This window comes from Salvelinus fontinalis, chromosome 9 (assembly GCF_029448725.1).
Source record: "Salvelinus fontinalis isolate EN_2023a chromosome 9, ASM2944872v1, whole genome shotgun sequence".
NCBI lineage: Eukaryota > Metazoa > Chordata > Actinopteri > Salmoniformes > Salmonidae > Salvelinus > Salvelinus fontinalis.
The window spans coordinates 57,364,378-57,376,684 of record NC_074673.1 but is presented as its reverse complement, the minus strand read 5'-3'; the positions used below and the strand labels follow the sequence as shown (position 1 = coordinate 57,376,684).

General features: G+C 42.5%; 1 protein-coding gene across 2 annotated transcripts in view; it reads left to right on the top strand.

The window, feature by feature from the left end:
* osbpl5 (oxysterol binding protein-like 5) overlaps window positions 1-12,307 on the top strand; it is a 114,691-nt gene that overhangs the window by 6,342 nt on the left and 96,042 nt on the right. The window contains exon 2 of one of the 2 annotated variants that reach the window (XM_055934945.1): window positions 11,515-11,576. The exons of the other annotated variant lie outside the window; for it this stretch is intronic. The gene's annotated coding sequence lies outside the window, so the exon portion shown is untranslated. The remainder of the gene's footprint in view (window positions 1-11,514; window positions 11,577-12,307) is intronic. 2 annotated transcript variants of the gene reach the window in all.

Here is a 12,307-nt window from a genome sequence, read left to right as displayed (position 1 = left end):
TTACCTAAAGGGGAACTTGTGACACCTGCTTGCACTTTGGCTCGTATTAGGGAGACCTCTGGTTTCAGCATGTGACTGGTCCACTGGGAAGGCCCCAATCACCTGACTACAGCCATTCTAGACGGGTGGAGGATGTGAACATACTTACACGTTATGTCAACGATCTAATATTTTCTATTATTTTTGATCTGAACTGCAGACACAGTTCACCATGATGGACCAATTGAACCAATGACCACTGTAATACCACAAGGTGATCTCTTAAATCATAGATGCAGGCTCAAATCATCAGTATGGGCAAAAGATCACACGCACAGTTGATGTCAATTGTCATGTCCCGCCCTAGAATTGTGGGCATTTGATTGACTTGCTGACTAACCAACTACAGCTTTCTGGAGGATGGCAACTGTTGCTAACCAAGCCTGAGTCTATCGCCAAGACAAACCATCATTTCAAATGCATGGGAGTCTATGGCAAAAATAAATGGTTAAATTGGTTCAATCATTAAACAGTGGATTTGGGGAACTTCCAAAATGACTTCCTGAAATACAGAACCTGTTAATGTAATACTTTTTTCATTTGAAGCGATACAGGTAGCATAGTGGTTAAGAGCATTGGGCAAGTAACTGAGAGGTCGCTTGTTCGAATCCCCGAGCAGACTAGGTGAACAGACTAGCTGTACCCTTGAGCAAGGCACTTAACCCTTTTTGCTCCTGTAATTCACTCTGCATAAAAGCATCTGCTAAATGACAAATGTAATGTACAGTACCAGTCAAAAGTTGGTTAAGCAGCCAGCAAGTGCTCAGCATATGCAGGAAGTCATTCAAGATTGTTGGAAAAGCAGGTGAGGCTGGTTGAGAGAATTCCAAGAGTGTGCAAAACGGTCAAGGCAAATGGTAGCTACTTTGAAAAATCTTGAATAGTGTTAAATCAAAAATATATTGTACATTTTTAAGATTGCATTTCAATTAACAGGTGTGCCTTGTTAAAAGTTAAATAGTGGAATTTCTTTCCTTCTTAATTCATTTGAGCCAATCAGTTGTGTTGTGACAAGGGTAGGGGTGGTATACAGAAAATAGCCCTATTTGGTAAAAGACCAAGTCCATATTATGGCAAGAACAGCTCAAATAAGTAAAGAGAAATTACAGTTTATCATCACTTAAAGGTCCTGTAACATTTAAAGAACTTTGAAAGTTTCTTCAAGTGCAGCCGCAAAAACCATCAAGCACTAGGATGAAACTGGCTCTCATGAGGACCGCCACTGGAAAGGAAGACCCAGAGTTACCTCTGCTGCAGAGGATAAGTTCATTAGAGTTACCAGCCTCAGAAATTGCTGCCCAAATAAATGCTTCACAGTTCAAGGAACAGACACATCTCAAAATCAACTGTTCAGAGGAGACTGCGTGAATCAGGCCTTCATGGTTGAAGTGCAGCAAAGAAACCACTACTAAAAGACACCAATAAGAAGAAGAGACATGCTTGCGCCATGAAACACATCAATGGACATTAGACTGGTGGAAATGTGTCCTTTGGTCTGGAGTCCAAATTGGAGATGTCTTTGTGAGACGCGGTGTGGGTGAACGGATGATCTCCGCATGTGTATTTCCCACCTTAAATCATGGAGGAGGTGTTGTTATGGTGTGGGGGTGCTTTGCTGGTGACACTGTCTGTGTTTAATTTAGAGTTCAAGGCACACTTAACCAGCATGGCTACCACAGAATTCTGCAGCGATACACCATCCCATCTGGTTTGCGTTTAGTGGGACTATCATTTGTTTTTCAACAGGACGTTGACCCAACACACCTCCAAGCAGTTTAAGGGCTATTTGACCAAAATCGAGAGTGATGGAGTGCTGCATCAGATGACCTGGCCTCCACAATCACCCGACCTCAACCAAGTTGAGATGGTTTGTGATGAGTTGGACCACAGAGTGGAGGAAAAGCAGCAAACAAGTGCTCAGCATATGTGTGAACTCCTTCAAGACTGTTGGATAAGCATTCCAGGTGAAGCTGGTTGAGAGAGTGCCTAGTGTGCAAAGCTGTCATCAAGGCAACGGGTGGCTACTTTGAACAAGCTAAAATATATTTTGATTTGTTTAACACTTTTTCACATTCCATATGTGTTATTTCTTTGTTTTGATGTCTTCACTATTATTCTAGAATTTAGAAAATAGTAAAAATAAAGAACCTTGAATGAGTATTTATTCTAAAACTTTTTACTGGTAGTGTATTTTGGAGTAGGATGTCCTTTAAAAAAAATGTATTCACCAGAAGTAACCTCAGTCGTTTTACCAAAAAATACCTATCGGAAACAATGCATTCCATACAACTGAGATAAAGTAGGCTATTTACTAGTTTACCATGCTAATTCTACTAATTCTACTCAATTTCCCTACAGTTTGTGAATGTAAAACATCTGTAGGCCTACTTTTACAGATGTATTCCAATTTATCTAGGCCTAATACATTTATTACAGCTTGTCTTAATAAAGTGGGGTTCATTTCTTATCAAACTATGTTCAGCTTGTTCGTTGCACCTGGCTAATCAGGTATTAGTGGGATTCACTTTCAACCCAGTCTGTGGCTATTGTGGGCAAACATTTTTTTTCTCTTGGTTTTAATTGCTCAGTAGTTTAGTAAACGTTTCAAAAGCCTTTTTCCGACACCTCGTTGTAGCCTATGCAAAGACGTAGAAGTATCATTGAATTAGAAGCCCATTTCCTATGCTTGGTGTGTATTTGTGTCTCAACTCCAGCTCAGCACTGGTAGATGCTGTGGCCTACTTTTTCCCTGGGCAGAATAGAGCTGCACTGCATTGCAGCTGCGTGCTTGGGCTTCAGCAGTGTTTGGAATTGCATGGAAACTTGAATTAGAGGGGTACGCGTTTAGTTGAGTTAGAGCTCCGTCCTTTTCTCTACTCTGTTTCCTCCACGCTTAAGCTGTGCTTTTTCCTGATGAATCGGGAATCCTTGATTTTTATGACCTCCGGGAAATCTGTAGCCCTTGTATGCCTATAGCATAAGTACGCCGGGCCTGATTGGAAAGCCTCCCTCTATGTTTTTAAAGTATTTTGCAAACCTGGCTGTGACATTATGCGGCAAACTGTGATTTTGCGATTGGGTTTATGTTAAGGTGGGGGGGGGGTCAAATACAAATGTGAAGGAGGCCTTGCCAAAACGACTCAGGAACCGCATTGGAACTCTCAATAAAGTTAAGAGGGCGGAAGTATAGGAGATGAGCGAGCCGCGACCGCTAATGTATGGGTTAGAAGAGGGTCTGGGTATTAGTGCCTGTCACGTGCTCTCTTCATTCATCTCTTTATATAGAGAGCTAAGATAGTCATAGACTGGTGGCCACAAAACCAATGAGCGCATGTTCACAACTTGCCTTGAGCGCTCACTGCAGCAGTCAGTGTGTGGTTACCTAGCAGCGATCTCTTCATAACCACTGCATGTGAGGTGAGAGGAGGTCTATTAGGAACTCAGTCAAACGGTGTGTTTGCTCGCTCACATATGTTCTCTTACCTTAGTTAAATAAAGGGCAGAGGCTGCGTATCCCAAGGTAACCCCCCCCCCCCCCCCATCCCTTTTCCTCAGAGCTGAATATCCAAATCACTTTTTGTGAATGTGTTTCTTTATCTCTAACGTACAAATGTTTGGTCGCCCTCCCTTCAAATGACTTACCGTCAGTGGTGAAACGTCCATGCAGCATCTGCATGCCGACTATTTGATCTCAGTCAGTTTCACGGGAATATGCATTTAGATGTTCTTACATTTATACAGCATTTTGAATTATGTACACAGAGCGAATTTGGGCAGATGGTCTTAACAAACTGTAGCGTACCTGTGTTTAGTTTAAATCAAAGCACGTATTTTGCCTCGTGGCCCGCGCTGTTGAGTTTTGGCAACACGTGAGGAAAATGATCCAATTCCGAGGTGCATATTTAAGTTATTGGAAGAACTGTCCACATTTTACTTTTCGTCAGCCAACGAGATGAGTAGGCCTAACGAACAGCAAAAGCACTAGCCTATGTCAATCTACTATCCCCAATAGTACAAAAGTTGACCTATTCTGTGCAAATTTTTTTTTATTATGAGTATAGTCTGGGACAGTTAATACAACAACTTACAACTTTTCTTTGCGCGATGAGGCTGACGCAACAGATCAGAACGTTTAGCTTCAAACGTGTATGAAGTATGAGGCCACCTTCACATTATAAGCGCAACAATTCGCAGTAGGCTATAAGTGCAAACTTTCCATTAGTGTGAATACACCAATATCAAAAGTGATCGCAAATGTGATTATACATGTCATGCTTTTATTATAAAGGTGCATTTTTATGGTAAAGGATCTTTCCCCAAACTTAAAACTCACGCGCTGCGGTATGTATGCCAGTTAATCTGCTTTTACAAGGGGTGTGAAGCCTAATGTGCTTCATTTTAAGAAGTTATTTGGCCACTTTAGTGAGGTGTGCGACTGATTTTGAAAAAGGCATTGGTTCTTGCCTTATGCCGGGCACCATTCACAAGTGATAATGTATAATTTACAAGTGATGGGGCTAATATTTTCACCCATCACACTATTCTTGTGTTAATATTGTCTTCACATATGCTAAATAATATATGTGTGAAGTTTGTTTTGATTTAGAAGGGATCCATTTATCATGCACCGGTCTAGAAACGGGCTGAGGGAATAAGATGCATGTAATCTCTGCACTTAAATAGCTAATGGAGGATGCTTTTTCCCTTGGTTCAGTTTCATTCCAGCCAGGTAGGCTACACCCCTGTTGTAAATATAAGCAAGTCGGCTGCTAATGACCATCAGCAGCATCAGAGCCTGGAGAAGCCTAATTACCGTGACTAAACGGTCACATGAAATATGACTGCCTTCATGACTCGTGACCGGCGGTAATATGGTCACTGCAACAGCTCAGTCCGGGTAGCTGTTTGGTTAATTATTTAGTAGTCTTTCTCTCTCTATATGTGTGTGTGAGAGAGACGCTGAGCAGGCCTACCACCGTTGTCAGCAAACTTAATGATGGTGTTGGAGTCATGCGCGGTCACTCAGTCGTGTGTGTGAACAGGGAGTACAGGAGGGGACTAACAGGCCCCCGTGTTGCAGGGCAGATGTGTTGTTGCCTACCCTCACCACCTAGAGGCGGCGTGTCAAAGTCCAGTATCCAGTTGAAGAGGGAGTTGTTAAGTCTCAGGATCCTGAGCTTAGTGATGAGCTTGGAGGGTACTATTGTGTTGATTGCTGAGCTGTAGTCGATGAAAGGGAAGTGTGGAGTGCAATAGAGATTGCGTCGTCTGTGGATCTGTTGGGGTGTTATGCGATTTGGAGTGGGTCCACAGTTCTGGGATGATGGTGTTGTGAGCCATGACCAGCCTTTAAAAGCGCTTCATAGCTACACATGTGAGCGCTACGGGGCGATAGTCATTTAGACCGGTTACCTTGTATGTTCTGGGTCAGGGAGAGGTTTTAAATGCCATGGAAAACACTTTCCAGCTGGTCAGTGCATGCTCTGAGTATAGGTCCTGGTAATCCGTCTGAATCCGGGGCCTTGTGACTGTTTACCTGTTTTAAGGTCTTACTCACATTGTGTGATCTCACTCTGTAGCCAGTCGTCCCGAACAGCTTGTGCTCTCACTCATGGTTCAGTGTTGCTAGGCTCAAGTCACTGTTTAGTTCGCAGCTGGATTTCCCTTTGTAGTCTGGAATAGTTTACAAGCCCTGCCACATCTGACGAGCATCCAAGCAGGCGTAGTAGGATTCAAACCTCGTCCTGTATTGACGCTTTGCCTGTCTGATGGCTCGGAGGTCATAGTGGGATTTCTATTTGTGTGTGTATTTTCCCCAATTTCATGGCATCCAATTGGTAGTTAGTCTTGTCTCATCGCTGCAACTCCCGTACGGACTCGGGAGTGGCGAAGGTCGAGGGCCGTGCATCCTCCGAAACACAACCCAACCAAGCCGCACTGCTTCTTGACATGTCTGTCTAACCCGGAAGCCAGCAGCACCAATGTGTCGGAGGAAACACCGTACACCTGGCGACCGTGTCAGCGTGCAATGTGCCCGGCCCGCCACAGGAGTCGCTAGTGCGCGATGGGGTAAGAACATCCCTGCCGGCCAAACCCTCCCCTAACCCAGACGACGCTGGGCCAATTGTACGCCGCCCCATGGGTCTCTCGGTTGCGGCCGGCTGCGACCGAGCCTGGACTCATACCCAGAATCTTTAGTGGCACAGCTAGCACTGGGATGCAGTGCCTTAGACCATTGCGCCACTAGGGAGGCCACAGTGGGATTTCTTACAAGCGTCTGGGTTAGTGTCCCGCACCTTGAAAGCGGAAGCTCTAGCCTTCAGCACAGTGTGGATGATACCTGTAATCCATGTTTTTTTTTTCTCTCTACTTTTCTCTCTGATCCTATCAAGGATCTCTCTGTACTTTGCTCTGCTCATTTTTCCCCACAGCATGATGCCGCCACCACCATGCTTCACCGTAGGGATGGTGCCAAGTTACGCTTGGCGTTCAAGCCAAAGAGTTCAATCTTGGTTTCATCAGACCAGAGAATCTTGTTTATCATGGTCTGAGAGTCTTTTAGGTGCCTTTTGGCAAACTCCAAGCGGGCTGTCATGTGCCTTTTCCTGAGGAGTGGCTTCCGTCTGGCTACTCTACCATAAAGGGCTGATTGGTGGAGTGCTTCAGGCCCTCTTCATTAAAATAACTTGTCCTTCATCAGTGAAATACCACAAGGTCAATGTTTGTTTATAATCCTTTTCAAAATTATAAGCCTTTTCAAAACTACTGATTAAAAGGTCAACTCCCTTTTTAGAACCAACTTCACTGGTTTTAAAAAGGACCAATGTGGCATCGATAAGAGACCGAAAACTATAATATAGTGTCACTCTGACTACAGTGTGAATCTGATAAAACTTTGTTCATGAAGTTAATATTGTCCAAAATTGAGTTTTGTACAAGAGTTTGTCATGACTTACTGGTAGGTTGGGTATGGATTACAGTCATGCCCACTTGCCCAGTGCTAACACTTGAGAAGCAGCCGGGCTGATTGTGCTCTATCAGCTGTATGCTCTATCCGATCATAGCAGCCAGAACCTCCAGACAGTGAGACAGACCTGCCCATTACGCAGCGTCAGACTTGTTTTCATAAGAGAATAGAAAAATAAAATGAACACTCAGCAAACTACAGACAATACCCCGTAATGACAAAGAAAAAAGAGGTTTAGAAATGTTTGTTAATGTATTAAAAATGAAACTAATGCCTTATTTACATAATTATTCAGGGACTCTGCAATGAGACTCGAAATTGAGCTCAGGTGCATCCTGTTTCCATTTATCATCCTTGAAGTTTCTACAACTTGATTGGAGTCCACCTGTGGTAAATTCAAAATTCAATTGATTGAACATGATTTGGAAAGGCACACACCTGTCTATATAAGGTCCCACAGTTGACAGTGCATGTCAGAGCAAAAACCAAGCCATGAGGTCAAAGGAATTATCTGTAGAGCTCCGAGACAGAATTGTGTCGAGGCACAGATTTGGGGAAGTGTACCAAAACATGTCTGCAACATTCAACGTCCACAAGAACGCAGTGGCCTCCATCATTCTTAAATTGAAGAAGTTTGGAACTCCCTAGAGCTGGCCGCTTGGCCAAACTGAACAATCGGGGGAGAAGGGCCTTGGTAAGGGAGGTGTCCAAAAACCTGATGGTCACTCTGACAGAGCTCCAGAGTTCCTCTGTGGAGATGGGAGAACCTTACATATAAGGACAACTGTCTCTGCAGCACTCCACCAATTAGGCCTTTATGGTGGAGTGGCCAGACGGAAGCCACTCCTCAGTAAAAGGCACATGTTAAATGTTTTTGCCACAGAACACAACTGTGAAGAGTTAACCCAAATATTGGCGTTGTAGCTCTTATCGCAGGACTGTGACTGTGTGAAATCACCTCCCCAGTCAGCCTATTGTGTGTACTGACATTCATATTGCATTGTACAGCTTTACCTAAGGATTGGGGATCAATGAAATGGGGTATCATTCTACTCAATACCCAATGCTTTATTATAGACAGAAATATTGATCAGTATGCAACATTTTATAGAATCCTTTTATTTCAGCTCATGAAACATGGGACCAACACTTTACAATTATTGACTGGGTAACCCCTGAAGTATTCCTGCCAAAACATGGACTAGCCTATTTCAGTGGACTATTTCAAGGTTTCTTCATTCAGAATAAAAGGCTGCTGAGGCATTTGGACCAGTTAAATCAGACTTGCTGTATCTGTACTAGAGGTCGACCGATTATGATTTTTCAACGCTGATACCGATACCAATTATTGGAGGACAAAAAAAGCCGATACCGATACCAATTATTGGAGGACAAAAAAAGCCGATACCGATACCAATTATTGGAGGACAAAAAAAGCCGATACCGATTAATCGGCCAATAAATAAATAAATAAATAAATAAATAATAATAATAAAAATAATAATATATATATATATATATATACAGTGGTGGCTGACTAAATACTTTTTTGCCCCAATTGTGCAAGTTCTCCCACTTAAAAAGATGAGAGGCCTGTAATTTTCATCATAGGTACACTTCCAATATGACAGACAAAATGAGCAAAAAAATCCAGAAAATCACATTGTAGGATTTTTAATGAATTTATTTGCAAATTATGGTGGAAAATAAGTATTTGGTCACCTACAAACAAGCAAGATTTCTGGCTCTCACAGACCTGTAACTTCTTCTTTAAGAGGCTCCTCTGTCCTCCACTCGTTACCTGTATTAATGGCACCTGTTTGAACTTGTTATCGGTATAAAAGACACCTGTCCACAACCTCAAACAGTCACACTCCAAACTCCACTATGGCCAAGACCAAAGAGCTGTCAAAGGACACCAGAAACAAAATTGTAGACCTGCACCAGGCTGGGAAGACTGAATCTGCAATAGGTAAGCAGCTTGGTTTGAAGAAATCAACTGTGGGAGCAATTATTAGGAAATGGAAGACTTACAAGACCACTGATAATCTCCCTCGATCTGGGGCTCCACGCAAGATCTCACCCCGTGGGGACAAAATGATCACAAGAACGGTGAGCAAAAATCCCAGAACCACACGGGGGGACCTAGTGAATGACCTGCAGAGAGCTGGGACCAAAGTAACAAAGCCTACCATCAATAACACACTACGCCGCCAGGGACACAAATCCTGCAGTGCCAGACGTGTCCCCCTGCTTAAGCCAGTACATGTCCAGGCCCGTCTGAAGTTTGCTAGAGAGCATTTGGATGATCCGGAAGAAGATTGGGAGAATGTCATATGGTCAGATGAAACCAAAATATAAATTTTTGGTAAAAACTCAACTCGTCGTGTTTGGAGGACAAAGAATGCTGAGTTGCATCCAAAGAACACCATACCTACTGTGAAGCATGGGGGTGGAAACATCATGCTTTGGGGCTGTTTTTCTGCAAAGGGACCAGGACGACTGATCCGTGTAAAGGAAAGAATGAATGGGGCCATGTATCGTGAGATTTTGAGTGAAAACCTCCTTCCATCAGCAAGGGCATTGAAGATGAAACGTAGCTGGGTCTTTCAGCATGACAATGATCCCAAACACACCGCCCGGGCAACGAAGGAGTGGCTTTGTAAGAAGCATTTCAAGGTCCTGGAGTGGCCTAGCCAGTCTCCAGATCTCAACCCAATAGAAAATCTTTGGAGGGAGTTGAAAGTCCGTGTTGCCCAGCAACAGCCCCAAAACATCACTGCTCTAGAGGAGATCTGCATAGAGGAATGGGCCAAAATACCAGCAACAGTGTGTGAAAACCTTGTGAAGACTTACAGAAAATGTTTGACCTCTGTCATTGCCAACAAATGGTATATAACAAAGTATTGAGAAACTTTTGTTTTTGACAATACTTATTTTCCACAATATTTTGCAAATAAATTCATTAAAAATCCTACAATGTGATTTTCTGGATTTTTTTTCTCTCATTTTGTCTGTCATAGTTGAAGTTTACCTATGATGAAAATTACAGGCCTCTCATCTTTTTAAGTGGGAGAACTTGCACAATTGGTGGCTGACTAAATACTTTTTTGCCCCACTGTATATCATACACACACACACACACGTTTTTGTAATAATGACAATTGCAGCAATACTGAATGAACAATGAACACTTTTATTTTAACTTAATATAATACATAAATAAAATCAATTTAGTCTCAAATAACATGAGAACATATGTTAAAACGAACCACCAGCTTTCATGGGTCTTCAATATTCCCAGTTAAGAAGTTTTCGGTTGTAGTGCAGAAAGCAGAGCTTGTCTGCATGGTCCCCTGTCAGTCTGCTCCTCCGCGAAACACAAACCTTATTTGAAGTAGATCAAGACATTCTCTATGGAAGACATGAACGGTAAAATAACGAAGGAACCCCTTTCAAGTTCAGCCGCAAGTTATTACAGGAATTATAACGCGTTGACTATTTCTCTCTAAACCATATACCTTTGACTAATCTGGAAACTATCACCTCAAACAAAACGTTTATTCCGTTCCGTATTTTATCAAACGGGTGGCATCTGTGAGTCTAAATATTCCTGTTACATTGCACAACCTTCAATGTTATGTCATAATTACGTAAAATTCCGGCAAATTAGTTCGCAAAGAGCCAGGCGGCCCAAACTGTTGCATATACCCTGACTCTGCGTGCAATGAATTCAAGAGAAATGACACAATTTCACCTGGTAAATATTGCCTGCTAACCTGGATTTCTTTTAGCTAAATATGCAGGTTTAAAAATATATACTTGTGTATTGATTTTAAGAAAGGCATTGATGTTTATGGTTAAGTACACATTGGAGCAATGACAGTCATTGATTGATTGTTTTTTATAAGATAAGTTTAATGCTAGCTAGCAACTTACCTTAGCTTACTGTATTCGCGTAACAGGCAGGCTCCTCGTGGAGTGCAATGTAATCATGTGTTAGAGCATTGGACTAGTTAACTGTAAAGTTGCAAGATTGGATCCACTGAGCTGACAAGGTTAAAAATCTGTCGTTCTGCCTCGTTCCTAGGCCGTCATTGAAAATAAGAATGTGTTCTTAACTAACTTGCCTAGTTAAATAAAGATTAAATAAAGGTGTAATTTTTTTTATTTTTTTAAATAAACGGCAAATCGGCCCCAAAAATACCGATTTCCGATTGTTATGAAAACTTGAAATCGGCCCTAATTAATCGGCCATTCGGATTAATCGGTCGACCTCTAATCTGTACTGTGGTTTTCATCACTAACAGGGTAAACGGGCAGCTTGATCTACCCAGGGAGACATAAATGCTTCCCGTCTCTGCTCTTTCAGGACAACTGGGTGGGGCTCAGGAGTTGGTTGTGTGATATGGAGGGTGTGTGTCTGTGGGAGGGACGTGCAGACTCTGCCTGTGATTCATAAGGAGCATGTGATTCAGAATTCAACTTCTCTCTCTCTCTCTCCCAAGGTAAGGCAGACTGTTCTTACGTAGGCTTCTGGATGTGGTATCCTGTGCTGATCAGGTGAAAGGTAAGCTGAGCTCACTGCTACAATCAGTCTGTGTGTTAGCTAGTAGTAGTGAGAATGTAGTTTTTTGTGCCATACACACCTGTTTACCTGGTATAAACTAGTGGGAGTGTGGTGTTGCATAACAGAGCTAGTTTCTGGGCCAAGCTGATGGCAGCAAAACTCTTGTTTCAGTGTGGCACGCATGTTTTATGAGGGTGAGTTATGTTTGAGCACAGGCAGAAATTGGAAATGGGGCATGTCCCAAAAGGTGCATAGTGCATTTTATTATCTTTTATATGCCGCAAGTTTTTTTTTTATGGTCTTTTTGCCGCGTTTTATATAGGCCTAAAGTGTTTTACCTATTGTCATTTGTACCAAAATGTAAATCATTAAACCTCAATCAGTAAACCTTCACCTAACCTATTGATTTGGCTTAGTTATTCTCTCCCGAGGAGCACATTGCCACATGAGTGAACTGACTGCAGGTCAGGTGTGTCCTCTGAAATAAAGCAGGGAACCCGGTGAAGACTGAACTAGGATCCTCAGGCGGGGTTGTGTCTGAGACTTTTGGGTCGGTTGAAGGGAGTAGATGTTTGGGAGGTTGTTCTGGGACAGATGGTTATAATGATACCCCCGGCTGCTATAGAAAGCACAGCAACACAGTTTGCCTGCAGGAAACGTTTACATTTTATACATAAGAAAAACCCTATAATGAGAAGGTGATTTTAGACGTTTTTTTGTATTCTCTCATT